The 22811-nt window shown below is 34.7% G+C and overlaps 2 long non-coding RNA genes across 5 annotated transcripts in view; one reads left to right on the plus strand and one right to left on the minus strand.

Moving 5' to 3' along the window:
• Positions 1-22811, minus strand: part of LOC118548026 (uncharacterized) — a 258620-nt gene that overhangs the window by 75169 nt on the left and 160640 nt on the right. The window lies entirely within an intron of this gene.
• Positions 1-22811, plus strand: part of LOC118548024 (uncharacterized) — a 109650-nt gene that overhangs the window by 15611 nt on the left and 71228 nt on the right. For all 3 annotated transcript variants that reach the window (XR_004923398.2, XR_013447061.1, XR_004923397.2), the window contains exon 2: positions 21772-21841. This is a non-coding gene — a long non-coding RNA (uncharacterized LOC118548024). The remainder of the gene's footprint in view (positions 1-21771; positions 21842-22811) is intronic.

Here is a 22811-nt window from a genome sequence, read left to right on the forward strand (position 1 = left end):
AGAATGAAGAACTGAGCTGAGGTCTGCTCTGCGCACTGGGGAAGTTTGTTGTCTTGGAGAATTAACGGGCATGAATTTCAAGGTCCACATGAGACAGGAGAGAAGACCTTGGGATCCTCAGGAAGTGAGATTGCATGTGGTTTTGTTTATCTCTGCATTTGGTTCTCAGGAGAAAAAGAAAATATAGTACCTGAGAATTACAAGTAGTAGGTCTTGGCCGTGATTTTAGGATCAAATTTATATCACCTACGTGATCCAGGAAATTTCAAGTATAGAAATTCATGTAAAAATTAGTCTCTAGTCAGCACTGTTCCAAGAGATTTTTGGTATAAGAACATGAAAACCACTCTGGAAAGATGCTGTCACTAAGTAGTCACAAATGACTGTCATGCACACACGCACACACGCACACAAGTTCTCGCGAATTCACTCTTTAGGATGTACAAAACACAAAGGACGTGTCTATGTCACATTTGCTCATATTTAGAGGCATTTTTCACATTTTTGGATATCTGGAAACAATGGGGTATTAAAATTATATAAAATTATAATCAGTAGCTGGTTTTATTTTTCTTAAGAATATAAAGAGAAAGATTGCATCTTATGATTGATGATAGTTTAGGTTTCATGATACACGCAAATCCATAATGAGGAAAGTCAAACAAATGGTGGACTGCCTACTACAATAGCAAGTATTTGGATGATAGGATGATAAACTGAAAGACAATAAGAAATTAGGATTAAAATGATTTTTTAACTAATTGGTAGAGTAGGAAAAGAATAAGACATTAAACAAAGAACAGACAGATTTAAAAATCACCTAAATAACATCAAAAACAATTGGATGAACACCAGGTTAAAGATAAAATTAGACAAAGATGAAAACAGCAGTAAAAAACTAGACAATAAGCCAGGGAAAATTCTTAAAATGCCACAGAGTGTGCAGAGACAGAAAACAAAAACAGGAAACTAGGGGGCCATGTAGGAGAGAACGACAAGTCTAACATCAGTTAAATGGGAATTCCAGGAGAGGTAAATAGAGAAAAGAGGTGAGAGGCGATGCTCAAGGAAGCAATCACTGAGAAATGAGAATAGATAAAAGATATTAATACTCAGTTTCAAAAGCACAATAAGGGATAAGCAGATTAAGTTAACACCAAACTAAAACCAAACTGTGCCTAAACAGAATGACAAACTAAACGTAGAACTAACAAGAACACTGGAAAATATTTAGAGACAAAGGACAAAAAAACACTCTTTAGCTCAGCTTACACAATATGGATGAGCCAGAATAGAGTCCATTTTGAGGCTTTAAGGGAATATATTAGAAGGAAAAACATGGACTGAAAATTCATGAACTATCTATCTCCCCATTCAAAAATGTATAAAAATAATAACAGAGTAATCCCAAAGAAAGCAGAAGGAAGGAAATAACACATAGAGGAATTAAAATTACAAAAATGGAAAACAGAGAATAGAAAGAATCAAGAGAATCAGAGCTGCTTCTTTGAAAAGGCTAATAAAAGAGATGCTTCTCAAGCAAATGTATAGAAGAAAAATAAAAATAAAAGACAAAAGCAAATTTAGGAATGAATTACAAGAGAGATAATCATGAAACATTTTTTATATATCTTAAAAAATATGCTATGAACAATCAAGACTGATAAATTGTAAACGTTTAAATGAACAATTAAAAATATTACTTGTCAAAAGTAACTCCATAAGAAATGGGAAAATCAAACTTAGAACCATTAAAGAATTGGAATCGGTATCTAAAACATATCAGTGCCAAACTAAATGCAGCAATAAACAAAATATGCATAGTTCTTCTTTAAGGTGCCTCTCTCCACAGCCAATGGAGGAATAGTTTTAAGATAAGCAAACTTTACAAAATTTAATCATGTACTTTTACTACATTAAATAGAAAAAAAGTTATGTTGCCATTTCAGTTGATGCAGGAAAAAAGCCTTTGATAAAATTCAACACCACTTTGTGTTAAAATCAAATCAAATAAATAAACTTAACAAGTTAGAACTACATGAGAATTTCCTTACCATATGATATTCCTACTACGATCTCACATAAAACACCACACCTTAATGATGAAGCTTTAAGAACTTTTTATTTTAAAAAGCAAAACAAAACAAAGATTCCTAGTATCAGCATTTCTATTCAACACTGCTTTGGAATTCCTAATAAATATAACATAAAAAAACATAAAAAAAGATTTTGTAAAAAGTTATATGAAAGGAAAGGAAGAAACAAATTATTTGCAGAAGATATGATTATTTACACAGAAAAAACAAAAGGAAGTGAAGTTACTAGCATGAATAAGAGTTCAGTAAAGTTGAACAAGACTAATAGATAAATACGAATTGTAATTGTTTACACCAAGAAATAGAGAGTGTAAATTTTAATTGATACTATTAACAAGAACAAAATTATCAGATACATTGGAATAAACCGAGGAAAAATTATACATGTCTTTCAAGGAAAATCATGAGACTTTATTAAAAGAAATAAAAGACAGCCTAAATAAATATGGAGAGAAATACCATGTAATGACTAAGAAATCTTTATATACTAGAAACAACATCTCTCCCTATGTTAATCTATACATTGATGGTGGACCACACTCAGGCACTAGGTGCCCAGGGAAAGGAATAGGTACACGAGGAGAGGGGGCAAGGGCACTCAGGTTAAATTTATTCACTTCACATTTTTGTTCTGACAAAATTCCATGTAGAGAACTCACAGAATGATTTGAATTTTTAAAAGTTTTTCTGCAGTCTTTAATTTTATAGATAAGAATCTCTCTCTTTTTTTTAAAGATTATTTATTTATTTGACAGAGAGAGAGAGAGTTAGCGAGAGCAGGAACACAAGCAGGGTAGTGGGAGAGGGAGAAGCAGGCTTCCCGCGGAGCAGGGAGCCTGATGCAGGGCTTGATCCCAGAAGCCTGGGATCATGACCTGAGCAGAAGGCAGATGCTTAACGACTGAGCCACCCAGGCGCCCCTAGATAAGAATCTCAAGCTTAACAATGTTCTTAGTTGTATTATCTGGTCTGAGGGTGAGAAAAAGATTGAAATTCTGGAGAAAGTGAGTGGAGAATTCACTTAGATGAAAGCAATGCTATTAAGGACTCAAATTTAAAAGCTTGGAATTCTCTTACACATAATTTTCTTAAAAGCCTGCATAATTTTAATTTTATTGTAGTCATCACCTTCAGACACTGATTATTTTGGAGAAGCAATCACAGAAACCTGAAAAATCAAGGTCTGATGAGAATCCCTAAATAAACCACATTTCAGAAATCCAACCCTAAAAAGCAAAGGTGTTTCAAATTTAACATCTCAAATTCTGCATTTCTTCTCTGCTGAGGAATGTGATGTTGCAGATATTAAAAGCAGAAAGGGAGTATTAAATAAAACTTTAATTGGGTTAAGAGAAGTCCCTGTGTGGTGAGTTTATAGGACATACAAATAAAGAAGTAAAGGAAGGGAATAATAGAATTTATGATAATTATTTAATTTTGGCTTATAAAATATTGACATTAAAAATAATGTCATTTTATATATTTACTTCTAGCATGTAAGGGGTTTTGTTGTCTTACATTTGGATACCTGATCAAAGACAATCTATATTGCCCTCAATTTGCTAGCTAATAGCTAGCTGTCTCAATACCTCTTATTAAGTAATATCTTTTCTCATTAATTTTAACATGAACTTTATTTGTATTTTCTCGGCTCCTCTATCAAATCTCTAGATGTTGGAATTGCTACGTCTTAATGATGGATCATCTTTGCTTTCCTTCCTAGGTGTATGCATTCTTGGGGCTTTAAATACTGTCTCTATGCTGACCACTAACAAAGTTACATTCCAGGCCGGATCTTTGTTCTGATTGTCAGATGGGACATGTACAACTTTCTACTTTGCATGTCTACATATCAAAACAAGTCTTTTTACCTTGTCCAAAAGCATGGGTCCTCCTATGGTACTCCTCTAGCTCAGAAGTTAAGATACCCAGTACTTCAAACTAGAAATTTAGAGGATTCATCCTCGAGGCAAGGGTTTCCCAACGACTCTTTCTCCTTCTCATCTCACTCTTCAACGCAAGCTGTATGTCCTCTCTGAGAATTGTATAGGCATAGTAAATAATGACCGTCTCCTAAATAACCCACAATTATCCACTTTTTTTTCAAGTCATGTCAATTTTCTTACAGAACAGCTGGAGCCCTGAAAAGTCAATATTGGACTAAGTACCCTATTTTGCCAGAATAACTATTTTTTTCTTCATCACCAGGAAGGTGTTTCTTAAAGATACCCACACGAAGCTATACAGAGTAACTAAGTTAAATGGGGTCTTCATTTTAAGGACAAGTCCAGGGCAAATATAATCAATTGCCATTATTTTATTATATAATTTTTATAACCACCCTCTCTGGTAGTAGATATTTTTAACCCATTTCCCAAACCTGAAATTTGAGACTTAAAACAGTTAGCTAACTTCTCAAAGTCTGTTATCTGACTACAGAATTGGCCTTTTTCCACAATATTGTGCTATCTCCCCTTAAGAGCCTACTCGAGAATCAATGAAGAATCAGAAATATCTTTGTCTTCAAAATCTCCCAGCTGAACCAAGGTCTAAATTTCCTGTGGAGATCTTACCATATGCAATCTCCCCAGAGCTTTCACAACTCTAACTACAGTTATCCTTCGGTGACCTACCTGTTCATCCAATACCTGCACATCTACTTCAACACAAAACAATTTAGAAGTTAATAAGAATAAGAACCCTTCTCATTATAGCTTCTGTTATATCAAGCTGCTTTTTTACAGCCCATGAATATCTGGAATTCAAAACGTCATTCTCTAAATTTTCAATATAACCTTAGTTGCAGTGGAATATTTACAGAGGTTATTTGGCCACAGTGGCAAAACATTTTTGTTAAATACTGCTATTTTATAGCAAGAAATAAGCATTAACTGACACATGAGTGTGTAGCCAGAAATTTTATTTCTCAAGGAAAATGCTCAGAAATAGGTTTCTTTGCTAAATTGCAAACCAACAGATTTCTGACTCTTGTGAAATGCTGGATGCCTGGAGCATTATTTACCGAGATTGAGAAAGAAAATGAAGGCAGATGATTAGGGAAGGAGCAGGGTGGCAAGAGGATAAGGCATTTCTTTCTAACTCTAACTTGCTTTCCATTGTTTTTGCTATTTCTGTCAGAGTAGAGTCTCCCAAACTTTCCCAAAGATAAAAATGACTTGAGTCTTTTCAAAAATCCAGAGTTTGAGGAATTTTCTTTGGAAATTCTGACTCAGTGATGTGAAATAGGACTCGGAGAACCTGCATTTTTAACAAATACACTAAATGGTTATTTATTACCAAAAGACAATTGTAAAATATTTAGTAGATCATCCAGGAGCTAGATAATCAACATTTAATAAGTAGGTTCTTTCTATAAAGGCAAGGAATTTAGTTGAAACAGCTATTTAAATGCAGCATTTTTTATGATAGCATTAAGTGCTTTATAGCTTTTTAATGAATATCTTTAAATACATTTTGCTGAAATGGCAAAATACTTTAATTCATTTGAAGTTACCATTATAGCCCCAGAATAACTTCTGAGTTGGCTTTTTGGAAGCCTTCAGATCATGTATTCCAAAATTTACCTTGGGTGCCCCTGAAACTCCAGATAAGCATTATTAAAAATAGATATGGAAAAAATAATAGTATCTCCCAAATATCAAAATAACTCTTAAAAATCAACAGGAAAATAAGACAATTTAACCTAATAGAAAAAAGGAGATAGACAAATAGAGAAAATTCTAATGACCAATAAAAAATGACAAGATGTTCAAGCTCATTAAGAATTAGGAAGATACAACTCAAAACCACACTAAGTTCTACATTTCTTTCATTATTCTGGCAACTTTTAGAGTAATACCAACTGTTAATAAGGAATAAATTTGTTGCATCAATCCAGAGTAATTCAATGATGTCCAGTGAAGCTAGGGTGACTATAAAAATGTATTGTCGAACTGAGATTTTAGGATAAAACAGTATATTAAGATATATAAAATTATGTGATATTTAATATTTGTTTTTATATTTATTGACAAATTGTTTTTATTACATTATTGGACTTATAAGTAACTCTTCAAAATTGTTTTTGAAAATAAAATTTTTCAAAAATTTGAAACCATAATCATATATCTTGAGCAAAACAAAAATAACTTCTTTATTTAAACATTAAAAATAGCAAGTAGAATAATTGTTCTGGAACATATTTGTACGCTTAAAGTGGTTTGTTAGCTATAATTATCCTTGGTTCTTTTCTGGAAAATTGTATTCCTTTTAATGCAGTTTATTATTGATTTTTTATAAAATTATCCACAATCTTCTCCAAAGATGAGTCATGTTCTCACCAACAAGACTTATCACCCATGTTTACTTTTTTTGGAACCAATTTTAAAAAGCATTCAGAATACTGTCAAATGTTTCATTTCTAGCAGAATAAACTTCTAAAGCTTTATTTTGGTTCTACAAATTGGATGTTCAATTGAAGCAATTTCATATCTGATTTTCTGTGTGAAATACCGAAATGGCAATATTCAACTGTTTGTAAATCTCCTCTACTGCTAATGGAGATAACATATTAACAGCCATTGCTGCATATTTCATAAGTGAAGAAAAGATTTGGAATAAAAAATGAACACGATTTGTTTCAGAAAACAGCAATTTGATCTAAATGAAAAGCCATGCTTCTCATAGGGAGAGATACTTTCTCCGGGTTCACATATTAAGCCTGTGAAAACAGCATCTTCAGGCAGTTTTCTTAATGTAACTATTAACTTTGAAATAACAAGTTATTTTTTTCCTTAGATATTTATCTTCTGAATTTCATGAGACCACTCAACTTTACAGCCCCAGGCCCCAAGAATGGCTAGAAAAGACCAATAGATACATTGTACAGGGTTTATGGTTGCCATACACTTTCTTTTTTTTTTTTTTTTTTTTTGCCATACACTTTCTTGAAAGGGAAATTCAGTACTCAATTTTCAACGAATCATGCACTTTCATTGTTTTAACTCACTAGTGAAACATTATTTCAAAATAAGTAATCATTACCAAGAAACCCAATAAACAAATAGTTGTAGGTGTTTGAAGGATGACAAAACCACGGCAGTAAGATCAATTAACCACTCTCTGTGTGTTCGGCTTCCATTCCTCGTACCTTATTCACATATACCCAACCCTCAAATTCCTTTATTTTCTCTAACCCCCACCATATGGATGCCTGCTAATTTCAGTTAAGTAAATGCATGAAAAACTCTGTCCAATATTTCCACCACCATCATGCAAGATTGGAAGGAGTTAGTTGTCCCTAGTGACCACTGACCCAGTATACATTGTTTTATCACCCAGCATTCTGCATGTTGTCCTTGAAAATGAGGCATTAGCCATGTTTTAGTTGAAATAGTTCAGAAAAATAGAGCCAATTTTCACATTTAACCCCCAGTTAAGCTTAGAACTCTGTTAACACGTTCTTTGACTAGTATTCTAATAGAGCCGTGACAAAAGCTGCAAGAATTACACAACATGGACATTTAACAAACCCACACTAGTTTTTATCAATGTAATTTGTGAAAATACTTCATTTGAAAAAGAAAAATTCAGGACAGATGCTAAGCCAATCAGGATGTGTGGACAAGAGTAGTTAAATAGCACTCCTCGGAGCAAATGAGGATGTTTGATCTCCCCCAAATTGAAATTGTGTACACCCTGCAATCTAGCTATTCCTTTTCTACATATTCATCAGAAATTCTTATACATGTATACCTGGAAGCATGAAGAAGCTTTTTTATTGCAACATTTGGATAAACACATTATGGAACAACACAAAATATAGCAGACTGTGATCTATGGTATCAATATGCATAGTTCTCAACAAGAATATTACGTGGAAAAAAATAATGCAATGATACATGCCTTAAAATAATTTTTTCACATAAACATTAAAAACTCATAAAACACTAATAAGTATTATTCATAAACCTATATATTCCAATGAAACTATGAAAGCATGAAGGTAAAGTTAAACCTCAGGTTCATAATAATGGCACCACTGGACAGGCGAAAAGGTAACAGATCTAAGAAGATAATACTAGCACGATAACTAAATGTAATACAAAAGGAACAAGGTATGAATTAACAGCTATTTTTAGGTAGAGTTATTTATTATACTATTTGTATTTTATGTTTTAAAATTTCACTCAAAAAACAAAATAATGTCATAAAGAGCAATGTCCAGTTTAACTAGGAATCAGCTTGTTATATATCTACTTTACTTAAAAAAAAATCCCATACACTCACTGCCATTTCCAAGGGGTTCAAAAAAGGAAAATTGGAAAATGTGGTACTTTATCAAAGAAAAACTTTTTATAAATATGAAATATGAAATAAAATGTATAATCAGCATATCACTGTTCTTGACACATTACCATATACAATCACATAGAAGGAGAGAGAAAGATGTATGCAGAATTTGACTTATGAATAAAGGAAATAATTACTGTGTTTAACTAAAGCGTCTTCTTAAGAAACATAAATAACACTTCAGAATTGGCATTATCACAGTGAGAAATGATTGAAATATGCCAATAAAATCTATATAAGCATTTTGGAAACAGTGAATAGTTGCCTGACTCTTTGAAGTCTTTCCCATAATAGATGGGAATAGCTACCTTCATGCAAATGAACTAGACTTTGGTTGCACTAATTAAGAGAACTACAGCTTAGGGCGCCTGGGTGGCTCAGTTGGTTAAGCGACTGCCTTCAGCTCAGGTCATGATCCTGGAGTCCCGGGATCGAGTCCCACGTCGGGCTCCCTGCTCAGCAGGGAGTCTGCTTCTCCCTCTGACCCTCCTCCCTCTCATGCTCTCTGTCTCTCATTCTCTCCCTCGCAAATAAATAAAATCTTAAAAAAAAAAAAAAATTAAAAAAAAAAAAAGAGAACTACAGCTTAGTCAATCTAATAATACATGAGTTGTAATGGATGTCAAAATCATGCTTTATAAAACTATCTTCAGAATCATCTCAAGTTTCCTTTTGAGAAACATAACTTTACTAAATACACAGAAAAAAAGATTGTGCAGATTAGTATAATTTCAATAGAACATGTTTCATCTTCAAAATCTGATAAGAACTTTCCAATCCATAAAACACTGTAAGAGAAAACTGTGAATCAGGCTTGACACGCATCTCAAAGAGCTGATGAGGTTGCAAATCACTGTGCCTCAATCTCGAGTTACCACAATAATGCTTAGCACTTGCATAGTGTTTTCTAGCTTCAAAGAGCCTTCAAACTTTAACTAATTAATCCTTACACTATCCAGTGAGAGAGTGATAAGAAATCCCTTGAAGAGAGCATCTAACTACATAATTCGCATTTGCTTATACAGAATTCAGCATATATACCATGTTGTGTTTTCCTATCTTTCTATTTCAATAAATCTTGAGAGAGATGATATCCATATGTGAATAGATGATACATAGCCATCTATTGTGAAGAAAATGATGTACATTGCACTCAATCTGCAACTAAAAGCTAAAAAGAAAGATATATGTACAGCCAACACATGAAAAACATCTGGTACACTCTGCTCTATTTTCTTTTCTCATTCATTTTATGTCTTGTTCTCAGCCATTCCGTAGTGGACTTGTTAGATTTGAATAGGTTAAAACTTTTTCACGAAGGATATACAATTCTCTTGTTGATTTCAAAATTACTTTTATTTATTGTGAAATAAAGTGTTTTAAAATTAAAAGTCTATAAGTTATGCTGAAAATAAAAGAATACCATTTGGGAAAGCTTCACCCAAATGAAAGAATATTTAACTACTGTATTAAGAATTCTCTCTACTAGGCTTCCCTTCTCTCTGCAGGTAGCTGGCTACAGCAGTCTACCAAAACAAATCTATTCCTGCAGTAAAGGCCAACACTGGGTCATTCAGGAGAGAGCACTTTCTGCCTGAAAAGTGTTCTACATCTTTTCGCTGAAATAGGGGAAATCTTTAGTTTTCCTGTTTAACTGAAAATTCATTTAAAAAATCTTTTGTTTTTCATTTCAAAGAAATTCTGCTTACCTTCAATTGCTTGGCCCTTACCTAATCTCTATAAATATCTAAAAATCACATGCACATACACACGCGCAAAAGAAACAGTATAATGGGAAGACCATTCAATGTGTACGTGTACTCTGTTCTAAAAATTCTCCAGTGTACTATTTGCATTAAGGTTGTAGCTATCATTCAATGGATGATCTATTTTTACTAACATCCCTAGAATATCACTGGAGTTTGGATGTACAATGTGAGCAACATGATTTTTATATGCATATACTTTCTTTGTAATTAAATTTATGTAGTTAAAATGGTCAGCTTTGTTGTCAAAGACAGATACTGGCTAAACTTTAACTTTTTAAAAGTATTCTTTTTATTTTCAAGTTCTAAATATTTGTCCATTTAAGTTGAACTAAAATAGACTGTTAAGCATTAAAATAGAATGAAAAAAGGTAAGCTGAAAATATTGATTTCTTAGTACAAATAATACATAGAATCATTTCATTTTTTCTTTAAAAAATTACATGAGACAAGTTAAAGAGCCAATTATGCCATACTGATACATTTTTTGACACTTTAGAGAAAATAAGACTTAATTCATTAGAAAGAGGAAATAAGGGTTTTTGCATGGATCTACCTTAAAACAACTGAGAATTTTACAAACACTAAGCTTAGGTTCTTGTCAATTACAACTAAATTTATCCTTCCTTTCTCCTCTTTTTCTCTCCTCTATCTTAATATAGATGTAAAAAGGTAGGATTGGAACATGGAACAGAGTTTGCTTATTGGAAGAGTTACAAAGATTTTCCACAGGAGACTAAGATCTCTGATGAAGAGTAGAAATGATATGGGAATGTAAATTGTGCAGCCACAATGGAAAAAGAGTATGGATGTTCCTCAAAAAATTAAAACTATTATGATCCAGAATTCTATTTCTGGTATATATCTAAAGGAAATGAAATCACTATCTCAAAGAGATATTTGCATCCCAATGTTCATTGCAGCATCCTTTACAATAGCCGAGAGATGGAAACAATGTAAGTGTCCAATGACAGCAAGTAGAGAACCCAAATGTCTATCAAAGGTAATTTCCTGATAAAGAAAATGTGGTGGGTACACCCACGCATACTCAGGCAACACACGTGCACGCACATGGATACACACACACACTGGAATACTATTCAGCCATAAAAATAAGGAAATCCTGACATTTGTGACAATACGGATGGATCATAAGAATACTTTGCTAAGTGAAATAAGTCAGACAGAGAAAGACAAATGCTATTTTTTCTCACTTACATGTGGAATCTAAAAAAAAAAAAAAAAAGTTGAACTCATAGAAACAGAGTAGAATGGGGATTTTCGGAGGCTGGGGTGGGGGAAAATAGGGAAATTGGAACAAAGGCTATAAACTTCCAGTTTTAAGATGAATAATTTCTGAGGATCTAATGTACAGGATAGTGACTATAGTTAACAATATTGTATTACTTACTTGAAAGTTGCTGAGATAGTAGATCTTAAATGTTCTCACTCCACCCCCCCTAAAATAGACAGTAGTTATGAGGTGATTGATATGTTAACTAACCTTATTTTGGTAATCATTTTACAATATATGCATGTATCAAATCATCATATTGTACACTTTAAACTTACACAATATTTTATGTCAATTATATCTCAATAAAGCTGGGGTGAGGGAGAATATCAAGGGATCTTTAAGAAAAATAATAAATAATAATAAAAGCTTTGGCAGTTGTATTAATTAGGGTTCCCTAGAGAATCAGAACCAATAGAATGTGTGTATATATGTATACATATATTTATATACTTATGTATCTGTGTATATATACATAGAAAGAGAGTTTTAAGAAACTGGCTCACACAGTTGTGGAGGTTTGCCAAGTCCAAAATCTGCAGGCTAGGCCAGTAGGCTGGAAACCCAGGGACATGCTGCAGTTTGAGTCCAAAAGTAGTCTGCTGGCAGAATTCCCTCTTCTCCTGAGGAGATCAGCCTTTTCTGTTAAGACCTTCAACTGATTGGATAAGGCCCACTCAACATAATGGAAGGTAGTCTGCTTAACTCAAAATTTCATAATTTAAATGTTAACCTTATTTAAAATGTGCTTTCACAGAAACATCTAGAATAATGTTCAACCAAATATCTGAACACTGTGACTTAGCCAAGTTGACATATAAAATTAACTATTACAGCAGAGAAGGAAATTTTGTAAAATCTAGTGTGTATTAAAATATCCTTTATATATTTAGTCTTATTTCATCTGGATATATATATATACATATATATATAATATATATGTAAAGAGGAAGAAGCATTTATTCTCACAGTAAAGACAAGGTCAGGACCCCCTAACTCAGTACTATGATTGTCATAGAAAGGAGAAACACATCTACTGCTCATACTTTAGGACCAATTTCTTTTTCTTTTTTTTTTTTTTTTAAAGATTTTATTTATTTATTTGACAGAGAGAGAGAGAGCGAGAGAGGGAACACAAGCAGGGGGAGTGGGAGAGGGAGAAGCAGGCTTCCCGCGGAGCAGAGAGCCCGATGTGGGGCTCGATCCCAGGACCCCGGGATCATGACCCGAGCCGAAGGCAGACGCTTAACGACTGAGCCACCCAGGCGCCCCTAGGACCAATTTCTATACCAATAGATCACAAACTTGAAAAAGTCTGCCTAAATAGAGCCACTGTTCTGGAGAAGATAGTACCAGAATTTGAACTTGAACCCTAATGATTGGCCTTGGGATATTTAACCTTAGTCAAACTAATTTCAAAGGCTAAGGAGGGGTTCTCTTTTACAAGAATTGTTGTCTCTTTGGTAAAACATTATATCCTGGAAAATCTAGCCTAGTGGTATATTTGGTTATAAGATGGTTAAAAAAAAAACCTAGACTGCAGATATCTAGGACAATGGACCTCAGGGAAAAGTACTTGGCATAATAACACCAAATTTTGTCTGAATTAAGACTATGCAGCATTTTGATAAATTGTTTCCTGTTTTGAATTGTTTCATTTTTTAAAAAGATTTATTTACTTATTTTAGAGAGAGAGAGCATTAGGGGGGCAGTGGCAGAAGGAGAGGGAGAGAGAGAATCTCAAGCAGACTTCCCGCTGAGCACAGAGCTTGACACCGGGTTCAATCTCACAACCCTGAGATCATGACCTGAGCCAAAATCAAGAGTCAAACGCTTAACCAACTGAGCCACCCAGTTGCCCCTGAAATGTTTCACTTTTGAGTGTGGATTTATCTCTAAAAATTATTATTGATTTTTGTGACTGTAAGCATGCATGAGTTCTGCAACATTTGTTTATGGAAGGTCAAACATGGAGAACTCATACAAGGTCAGTAATGAGATAGGAACTTGGGTCTTGTAAGATGGTTTCGTCTAGAATCAAAGGGACACTTTCTTCTCCCTGGGTCTCTCAGTTATGATAAGGCAAACTACAAAATAGTTACAAGGAAGACCTAAACAAAGAAGGACTCATTCTCCAATGCCTGATCAGTTGTTATACATCCTGTCAACCCTTTATGCTATCTCAAAGATCTCATTTAATTGTCTTAAATGTTAGATCCTGGTCTTGTGTACTTAGGTGGGGAGGATCCATGTAGTAGCTACCTGGGCGGAGCTGGTCTAGCATAGAAATAAATGCGGACAGGGGCGCCTGGGTGGCTCAGTCGTTAAGCGTCTGCCTTCCGCTCAGGTCATGATCCCAGGGTTCTGGGATCAAGCCCCGCATCCGGCTCCCTGCTCAGCGGGAAGTCTGCTTCTCCCTCTCCCACTCCCCCTGCTTGTGTTCCCGCTCTCGCTGTGTCTCTCTCTGTCAAATAAATAAATAAAATCTTAAAAAAAAAAAAAAGAAAGAAAGAAATGCGGACAAGTGGGCAGTGGTCCAGCACCAGATTCCCCAGTGAAGGCACAGATAAGTCTATCAGAGATCCCTAAAAGTATATGGGGAAATGGAACTGGTTAATTCATAAAATTAAGCAAAAGGATGTCACAGACTACAGTACACTGAGCAGGAAAGTGAGTCTGCAAACAGCAATTCAATCTGGGCTTTTGGGTAAATCCCCCGATATCCCAAATCAATGTTACACCATAAAACATGTTTGAAATAAGATAAATAAAAACTATTCAATTTCTAATTGTTTTCTATCATTAATGGAAATGAAAACTATGAAATCTAACCTGAAATTGTATATTTCAATTTCAATAAAGCTTACTTAACTTGGGATAAATGTGAGGTTTTTTTTGTTTTGTTTTGTTTTTTAAGGTTAAAATAATATGATTGAATGAGAATCTGCTTGGAATTTTTACTCTGCCTGGTGTCATGGCCACCATGTTAAACGAAAAACACTCTGCAAAACTAACAAAATAATATATGCATCAAGATTTCTCCTCTTCAGGGCGCCTGGGTGGCTCAGTTGGTTAAGCGACTGCCTTCGGCTCAGGTCATGATCCTGGAGTCCCTGGATCGAGTCCCGCATCGGGCTCCCTGCTCGGCAGGGAGTCTGCTTCTCCCTCTGACCCTCCCCCCTCTCATGTACTCGCTCTCTCTCATTCTCTCTCTCTCAAATAAATAAATAAAATCTTTAAAAAAAAAAAAAAAAAAAAAAAAAAAAGATTTCTCCTCTTCAGAACAAGAGTTGTTTTAAACTATTACCATAATAGTATCTTCAAACATCAAGAGCCAAGCAATACCATTAAAAAATAACAGCAACAAAACTGGCAGGAATAACATTACTTAAATATATTACCACATTTTTACTAGAATGTGAAAAGGAAGTAGAAACTTCTCACTTCATTAACGTTCTGGGAATCTTCATTATATTTTCCATATTTGTCAAGATGTGTCCTCGCCCCTAATTTCAGCCTTTAAAATCTTTTTTTTTTAATCTTATTTTTTTTTCTTTACTTACAAGTTGGGTCACACAAAGCCCCAGATAACTTCAATCATTTTCCTGACATTGTGCCTGTTTCTGAGCCTTGGGCAGAAATATAAAAACTAAATGGCATTATAGGTTGACAAAAGAAATCATAAAATACATGGACAAACGTATAATATATTTTGATTCTCCATTCCTACAATCTTCTTCATCAGTATTTGTTTAATACCTTGAACACTGACATTAAGCTTTTTAAGTTACATTTTCTTGAAGCAGGGATCCCATATTTATTAGTAATAAATTTTGAAGTCTTTTCTGTTTTTTAAAATTTCAAGTATTGTGGTGCCCGCTGGCTCAGTCGAAGATCTCAGGGCCATGAATTTGAGTCCTACATTGGGTGTAGAGATTACTTAAGTAAATAAACTTTAAACATTTTTTTACAATAAAAATAAAAATTCAAGTATATAATTATTCTAGTAAATAGAATTTATACTCATTCATGCATATATTTGCTATTCATTTTATCTTATTCTCTGTGCTGGCAGCACATTCCCTTAAAGGACAGGTGTGCTTCCTCAGTTTATTCTCTGAAGATCGAAGAAAAAGGATTTTAGTGATTTCATAACTTTTGGAAAGAGATCTCAAAACTAATTTCTTTCATTCTATTTTTCCACAAGTCATGAACAACTCATTGTATGACCAAAAGTGATCCAAAAGTAACTGGAATTTTTCATAATTCATGTTCTCCTGGAGCTAAGAGTCTTTAAAAATATTAGCCAGAAACTTCTCTGGATTACAATAATGTTAATGGGCATTGCAAAGTTTTCTGAGTTGAGTAGGGTTTCTAATTACATACAAATAATGAAAATATAAAGGTTGAAAAATATGATAATGAAAGAAACCTTAACTATTAGAATTAGTGAAATGTATACAGTGCCTTTTTCATCCAAATTACATATATCTTTTAAAAAGGAACAACTCCTAATGCACTTTTTTGGTTCTTTCTCTGCAATTATGCTAACAAGTATCATGCTGAGAAAGGATTAGTCCTGATGGACAATCAAAGACAATGCTTCCTTCCTGGTAAAAAGGTGAGAAAAGATGTAGGCATCTGAGCTGCAGTTATTAGGCTTAGCAGCAGGAGGCCCATATGACCAGTTAGTGAGCGAGATCAGAGTTTGCTAAGTAGAGAAACTGCCTAGTCATTATTGCAGGCTCTTCGGTACCATCATATATGTACCATCTCTGACTTGGTGGGTGGAAACCACGCTGCACACATCTCCCTGACTGTTCAACTTAGTGTTCTTCTCTCAGCTTGGTAGCCATGACACCTGGCCAGGTAAAAACTCCCACTGGGATAAGGCATTTGGCATAGCAGCAGGACATGTGCACCTGCAAAATCTGAAAGAACAGAAATCATCCCTAAAAGGAAGAACCAGGAAGGACCTACTACTCATTTAATGTCTAATTAACAACAAAAACAACAAATCAGAAAGCAAGATTTAAAAAACAAGATTAAAGTATGTTTCATTGCATCCTTATAATGTCCCTTACGGTAGCTAATACAGCAAAATGTTGAAAAAGGTAGAACAAAATCTCTTGCTAATTTTAATAATATTGCTGAGCTATGATATGTTTTCATATATTTTTATATTTCAGTTAGTGTTTTGTTCAACATGACCTTCTGAAAATATTTTCAATATCAAAGTTTGAAAACTAAAAATCAGTTAAGATTTATTATCTCTTTAGTGTTAACTACTGACATTTTATGTCAAAATTCAATTCCAACATTTTTGAGATATTCGTTTAAGTAGCATAAGAGATATGTGTTAGCTTGCCCCATATATATTGTATGGACTACTCATATTAGCATGAGAAAACCATAGGTCTCCAAATGAACTAATCATATAATACTAAGTAAACATGCCTCGTCTAAAGAATATGGGTTAGATTACATTCCAAAAGGACAACGTGGAATAAAAACATGGTATCTTAGAAATGGGTGTCTAATACAATCATTTTTAATGTACCTCCCAGAGATTGCTTTAAGGCAAAGGTGACCACAAGGCCAGTGGTAGATGGTTACAAGCCGTCTTCCCCAACATCTGTGTAAATAGATTCAAAGAACTAAAGGCTGCAGTTTCAAAAATTAAACTACAAAAGGCCATATCTATAACTGTACACAAAATTGCCTTGTCTACCCCTTCTTCTTACCCCCTACTACTTCTGGTGCTATTAAAGAGAAAGAATGTCTGAGGACCACCAAGGAGAAAAAGGGCAGAAAGAGGACATGGGAATAATTATCTTAAGGGTGCCTTGAAACAGTCGTTAGTCCTTTCTGTATTCTGTAGAAGCAATACCTGCGCATATAAATCAAGCCTATGTGTTCAGATCACCTGTACTCATAAAAGTGAGCGGTTTCTACTGACATTTGTTTTTCTTCCTATTTTCCAATTGTTTTAATTTGTAACAAGATTGTTAAATATGACAAATAGAAATGGTATGCTGCATCGCTAATATTTGTGAACACAAAAATCAGGGCTACCTAACTTCTCAGCAAGAAGACTCAAAGAATCCTTCCATGTATCTTTAACCCACCAATCTAAATAATGGTCTTCTATAATCAAACTTAAGGAAAAAGAATACATATTTTGATCAAAACAGAAAAACTACGTGTTTGTGTGTGTGTGTGTGTGTGTGTGTGTGTGTGTGGTTGTGGAGGTTGGTAGGGAAGTGATGGTGGTGGTGTATTTCAGTTTTTGAAAACTTAGCCCCGCTTTGCTGAATTCTGTGCCTCAGATGCACAACATACAATTAAATAACCCCTTCAAGGTAAAGATGAAAAATTAGGATTTTGAGAGTTTCCTTACGACAGTAGAGTTAACGTGGGACAGTGCCAAGACCAAGTTTATCTCATTCCCAAATCTGTTTTCTTTCCCCAAACCCTACTGTATTTCATTCAGAATTATTGATTTACAGATGTGAAATTTGCTAACATCAGAGAAATTTAAAATTAAGGTTCAGAAAAAATGAAAACTATAGATTCCTTAAGTAGCTAGCATTCTGTTAGTCCTGGTATAACAAACTCCTTTCTTGCCCACTGCAAAGGCTACAAAAGACCGTGCCTTCTTTTGTTTACCAACTGCTCAGAGCTCCACTGACTCTCTACTCAAAAATGACCACAGTTAATTGCATATTTCTTTGCTCCATTCCATGGCCTTTGCTTTCTCTCTCTGTAGCGTTATTATGTATCACCTTTTTTTTTTTTTTGAAGCAGCTCAAGTCCTTTTTCTTTTTCAATCAGCCAGGAAATGAAAAGAAATACATTGTATAATCTATTACATCTCTGTCATCGGACACCTCATTTTAACATACCCATTTTATTTTTCATTGTTTTTTTGTTTTGGTTTGTCCATGTAGTAGAATGGTAAAATGGGACTGTGCTCAAATGGTCAGCTCTATGTTCAAATCTTCAGTGATGCCCAGAGGCCGACACATAAAGCATCAGATCCTTGAGCTGGACATAATCCTTCATGATTCTGCTCCTTTCCAGCTTCTCTGCCTTGCACTTTAAGCCCTAGCAAACACAACTGCTAATTGTTGACAACACTTTATTTTACACTGTTTGAGATAGTACCGTTAATTCCCCTCCTTGCTGATTAGGGATTGAAGTAACCTAAACTGATGGTTCTGAGAGTATGGTCTCTTAAAATGGCAGCTCTCAGAGATGTAAAAACTGGAACACTGATCCACACTAGAAAATTTTCATGAAAACTACATGTGAAAATGGCAGACCCACCCCATGTTTTTCTTTCCACTTTCTTTTCTGAGACCTACATTAATACCATAAAGGATAGTTGACAGTGCTAAGAAGACACATACACTCCTAACGACAAACAACTAGGTGTCATAAAACAAATGATGAAAGCCACTGACAGGACAGCCTAAACCACGGCCTAGAAAACGTCTGAAGGGAATCCAGCCAAGGAGGAAGCTAAAACCTGCAGAATCCCCAAAAGCCTCCAGACTGGGAAATAGATTTGCCTGAGAACAGGAATGAGGAGTAAGGCTACAGGACATGATTGAGCCATCCACCTTTTCCTGTACTCTAAGAGAACATCTGCAGTCAAGCATGTATCTTTCTTACCTTCCACCAAAGCAAATGATAGAATGGTTCTATTCTCTTCAATTAAATGCCTTGCACATGTATGCACCTCCACCCCCTTCTGAAAGATAAATCCTATACCTCTTTCATTTAGGAGAATTTCAGCTTACAAGTTGATTTGATCTATGATAGTTCCATTCTTAAGTTTTTGAGGAACCTCCACACTGTTTTCCATAGTGGCTGCACCAATTTACATTCTCAGCAATCCCACTTCTGGATATATATCTAAAGGAAATGAAATCACTATCTAAAAGAGACATCTGCACCCACATGTTCATTACAGTATTATTTACAAAAGCTAGGATATGGTTTATACATATATATAAAATTGAATATTATTCAGCCACAAAAAAAAAGAATAAAATCTTGCAATTTGTGACAACATGGATGGACCCTGAGGCCATTATGTGAAATAAGTCAGACAGAGAAAGATAAATACCATATGATCTTTTTTAAAAATTTATTTATTTATTAGAGAGAGAGAGCATGAGCGGGAGGGGCCCAGGGAAAGAGAATCTCAAGCAGACTCTGCACTGAGTGCAGAGCCTGACACAGGGCTCAATCTCACAGCCCTGAGATCACAACCTGAGCTGAAACCAGGAGTCAGATGCTTAACCAACTGTGCCCCCTAGGCACCCCAATACCATATGATCTTACCTATATGTGGAATCTTTAAAAAAACAAAACAACTCCTAGAAACACAAAACAGATTGGTGGTTGCCAGAAGTGGGGGGTAGGAGTTGAGAGAAATAAGTGAAGGTGGTCAAAAGGTACACACTTATAAGTTCTGATGCTACAACGTTCAGCATGGTGACTATAGTTAACAATACTATAGTGCATATTTGAAAGTTATTAAGTGAATAAATCTTAAAAGTTATCATGAGGAAAAAAATTATAATTATGTGAGGTGGTAGATGTTAACTATGACAATCATTTCGCTAAATATACATATATAAAATTATATTGTACACCTTAAACTAATACATTATATGTCAATTGTATCTCAATAAAACTGGAAAAAATTAAAACACGTGATTTGACTCTCAAACACTGGGGGTTAAAATTCTAGTCTTTTTTTTTTTTTTTTTTTTTTGAGAGGTAGAGAGAGAGAGCAAGCAAGCAAGAGCACAAGAGCAGGGAGAGGGAGAAGCAGACTCCCTGCTGAGCAGGGAGCCTGTTGTGGGGCTAGATGCCGGGCTCGATGCGGGGCTCGATTCCAGGATGCTAGGATCATGGCCTGAGCCTAAGACAGCCGCTTAACTGACTGAGCCAGCCAGGTGCCCCCAAAATTCTAGTCTTTATTAAGCCCTGTCCCATGCAAGATTTCAGTGTTTTATTACATCATTCTTACATATGAAAAACAAACAAGATAGCCAGACATTTGAAGAAAACTTCCAACCTGCTAGATCAAGACTCAGAGAAGCTCTGCCCTCGTGGAACCTATATTTTAGAAGAATCAAAAGTAACTGCTGAATATTTATAGGTCATTTCTATAGGAAGAGAACAGGGAGAAAGGAAAAGCCATGTAGGAAACAGCTGCATTAAACTTTAGTCCTCCTATAGAATTTTCTTTTTAAATTACGTGTGTCTATTACTTGGAAAAATTATATGTAAGTTAGTTCATGTTTATATCACACAGGACAACCTATGGAGTTGCCTGTTTGGTGCTTGACCCTGTCTTACTGTCACTTTACCTGTTCCCTGGGAAGAAACATCGCTCTGGTTTACTTAGTGGCTGTACCACATGGTCAAAAAACAAGGGTTTAAATCAAATGAACAAACAAGGACACAAAATTTCATTTTCTGTTTTGCTGATTACAATAGACTTCCTCCAGCTTTAGTGGCAAATATTTTGCTGTTTCTTTGGTTTGTGCAAACTCAAAGCAATAGAAATCAATCTGCACTGGGTGAATGGTGAAAATAATCTTGTTTATATTACTATTATCATCCCTTAATGCCTGAAGATATAAGGCTTAATTGAAATCCTTGTCCAATCTGTTCCAATAATTCTGTGGCAGGTAACATAAATTTTTCAGTTTGATATCTTTCTTTTGAAGAGGTTTTCTCCATAAGGGTTTAGTTATTTTCAAGTATGTGTTCATTTTCTCTTGGGCTCCGCTACTCTCTCTGCAGTATGGGGGAAGGGTCCAGAACAGAACTCAATGTTGATTTCCCCTTTGAAACTACTCCACCAGCTAATATCAGGGTTGTACCTTTTAACTCTTTATGGTGAAACAACATGGGTGGTGAGACTTGTGCCTAGTTAAAATCTATCTGCCTAGAGGATTTGGAGGGGTGAATGTAGAATTTTATCAGTCCACACTTCTTTGTATACATTATTTACCTATTCAGGACCTTATTATTAACCGAAGGACATCAGCATCTGGTGTGTGTGGGGGACAGAGTTCAAAAGGATTTTCCCAGCAATTCTGTTCCTCTGGTTATAACCACATGTCCAGATAAAGGCACCCTTTATTCTTTCTAGGGGTTTTCCCAAGGGCCTATTTTGTGGTGGTGGTTGTTAATTCCTGGAATCCTTATCCGCCTTTCAAATCTATAATTATTGCAGGTTGATTTTGGAGGCAGAAAGCCACCAGCCCTGGCTAGTTCACCATCTTGGCATTGACAAGATATCACAGGTAAAATAATTTTTAAAAGATATATCTCAAAAATTTATTTTTGTATAAATATACACAGTTCCATAATTTGTCCTGGTTGTTTATTGTTAAATTGTAGCTATGAAGAACATAAAGATTAGGCAGAGTGGATGGTGGATTTTAGAAATTTAACACTGACTAATGACTGATTCATAAGAGGGAATATGAGATGCTTTGTGGGAAGGCTACTCAAATGGAAAATGGGGAATTGGTCACAATATTGGAAATCTAGGCGAACACGTGACTGTTCTGAAAGATGACAGGAGTCAAATATATCACTTATTTTGTTTCTGATAGGAATATTTTCTCTCTTAATAATATTAATACTTCAGAAAAATTAGTGTTAATGTGAGTGACTCTGGAATACCCCCTTCCCTGTGTCACTATGAGTTCAGAATTTTGAAATACTGATTATAAGGCTGCCTGAAAAGTAACTTAATTTTAAACCAAGAGCAAATAACCTAAAGTTAACTTAAAAAGTGACATTATAATTCTAACAAAATTGCCAATTCAATCTCAGCCATCTACCTTTGGGAGAAATCTCATGTGTTTTATCATCTTGCTTACTCTAAAACTAGATCAGGTGATTTATGCAATATGCGTAACTTTTCAAATAAATCAACTGTGCAAAAACGTGTCTCTTGCTTTCTCATCTAAGTACTGTAACAAATGTTTTGAGCACTGGAAGTGGACTGCATAAACATTTCCTTTCACAGATACAGGAATGTTTATTTGCTTCATTTAATCCTGGGAATATGAGAAAAATATGAGAATATTGAATTATTGGATAGACATTGAAAATCCAATATTAAATCCTATAAAGATGCTCAATGTTTAGGAAAAAGTGTGCTAATATAGCCCTATTATATTATTATGGTCTATTAACATATAGATTGTTATCTGTAAAAAAAATCTCTCTTAAGGTTATTAGATGGTACTATTACATATATTT

This window comes from Halichoerus grypus, chromosome 1 (assembly GCF_964656455.1).
Source record: "Halichoerus grypus chromosome 1, mHalGry1.hap1.1, whole genome shotgun sequence".
Classification (NCBI taxonomy): Eukaryota; Metazoa; Chordata; class Mammalia; order Carnivora; family Phocidae; genus Halichoerus; species Halichoerus grypus.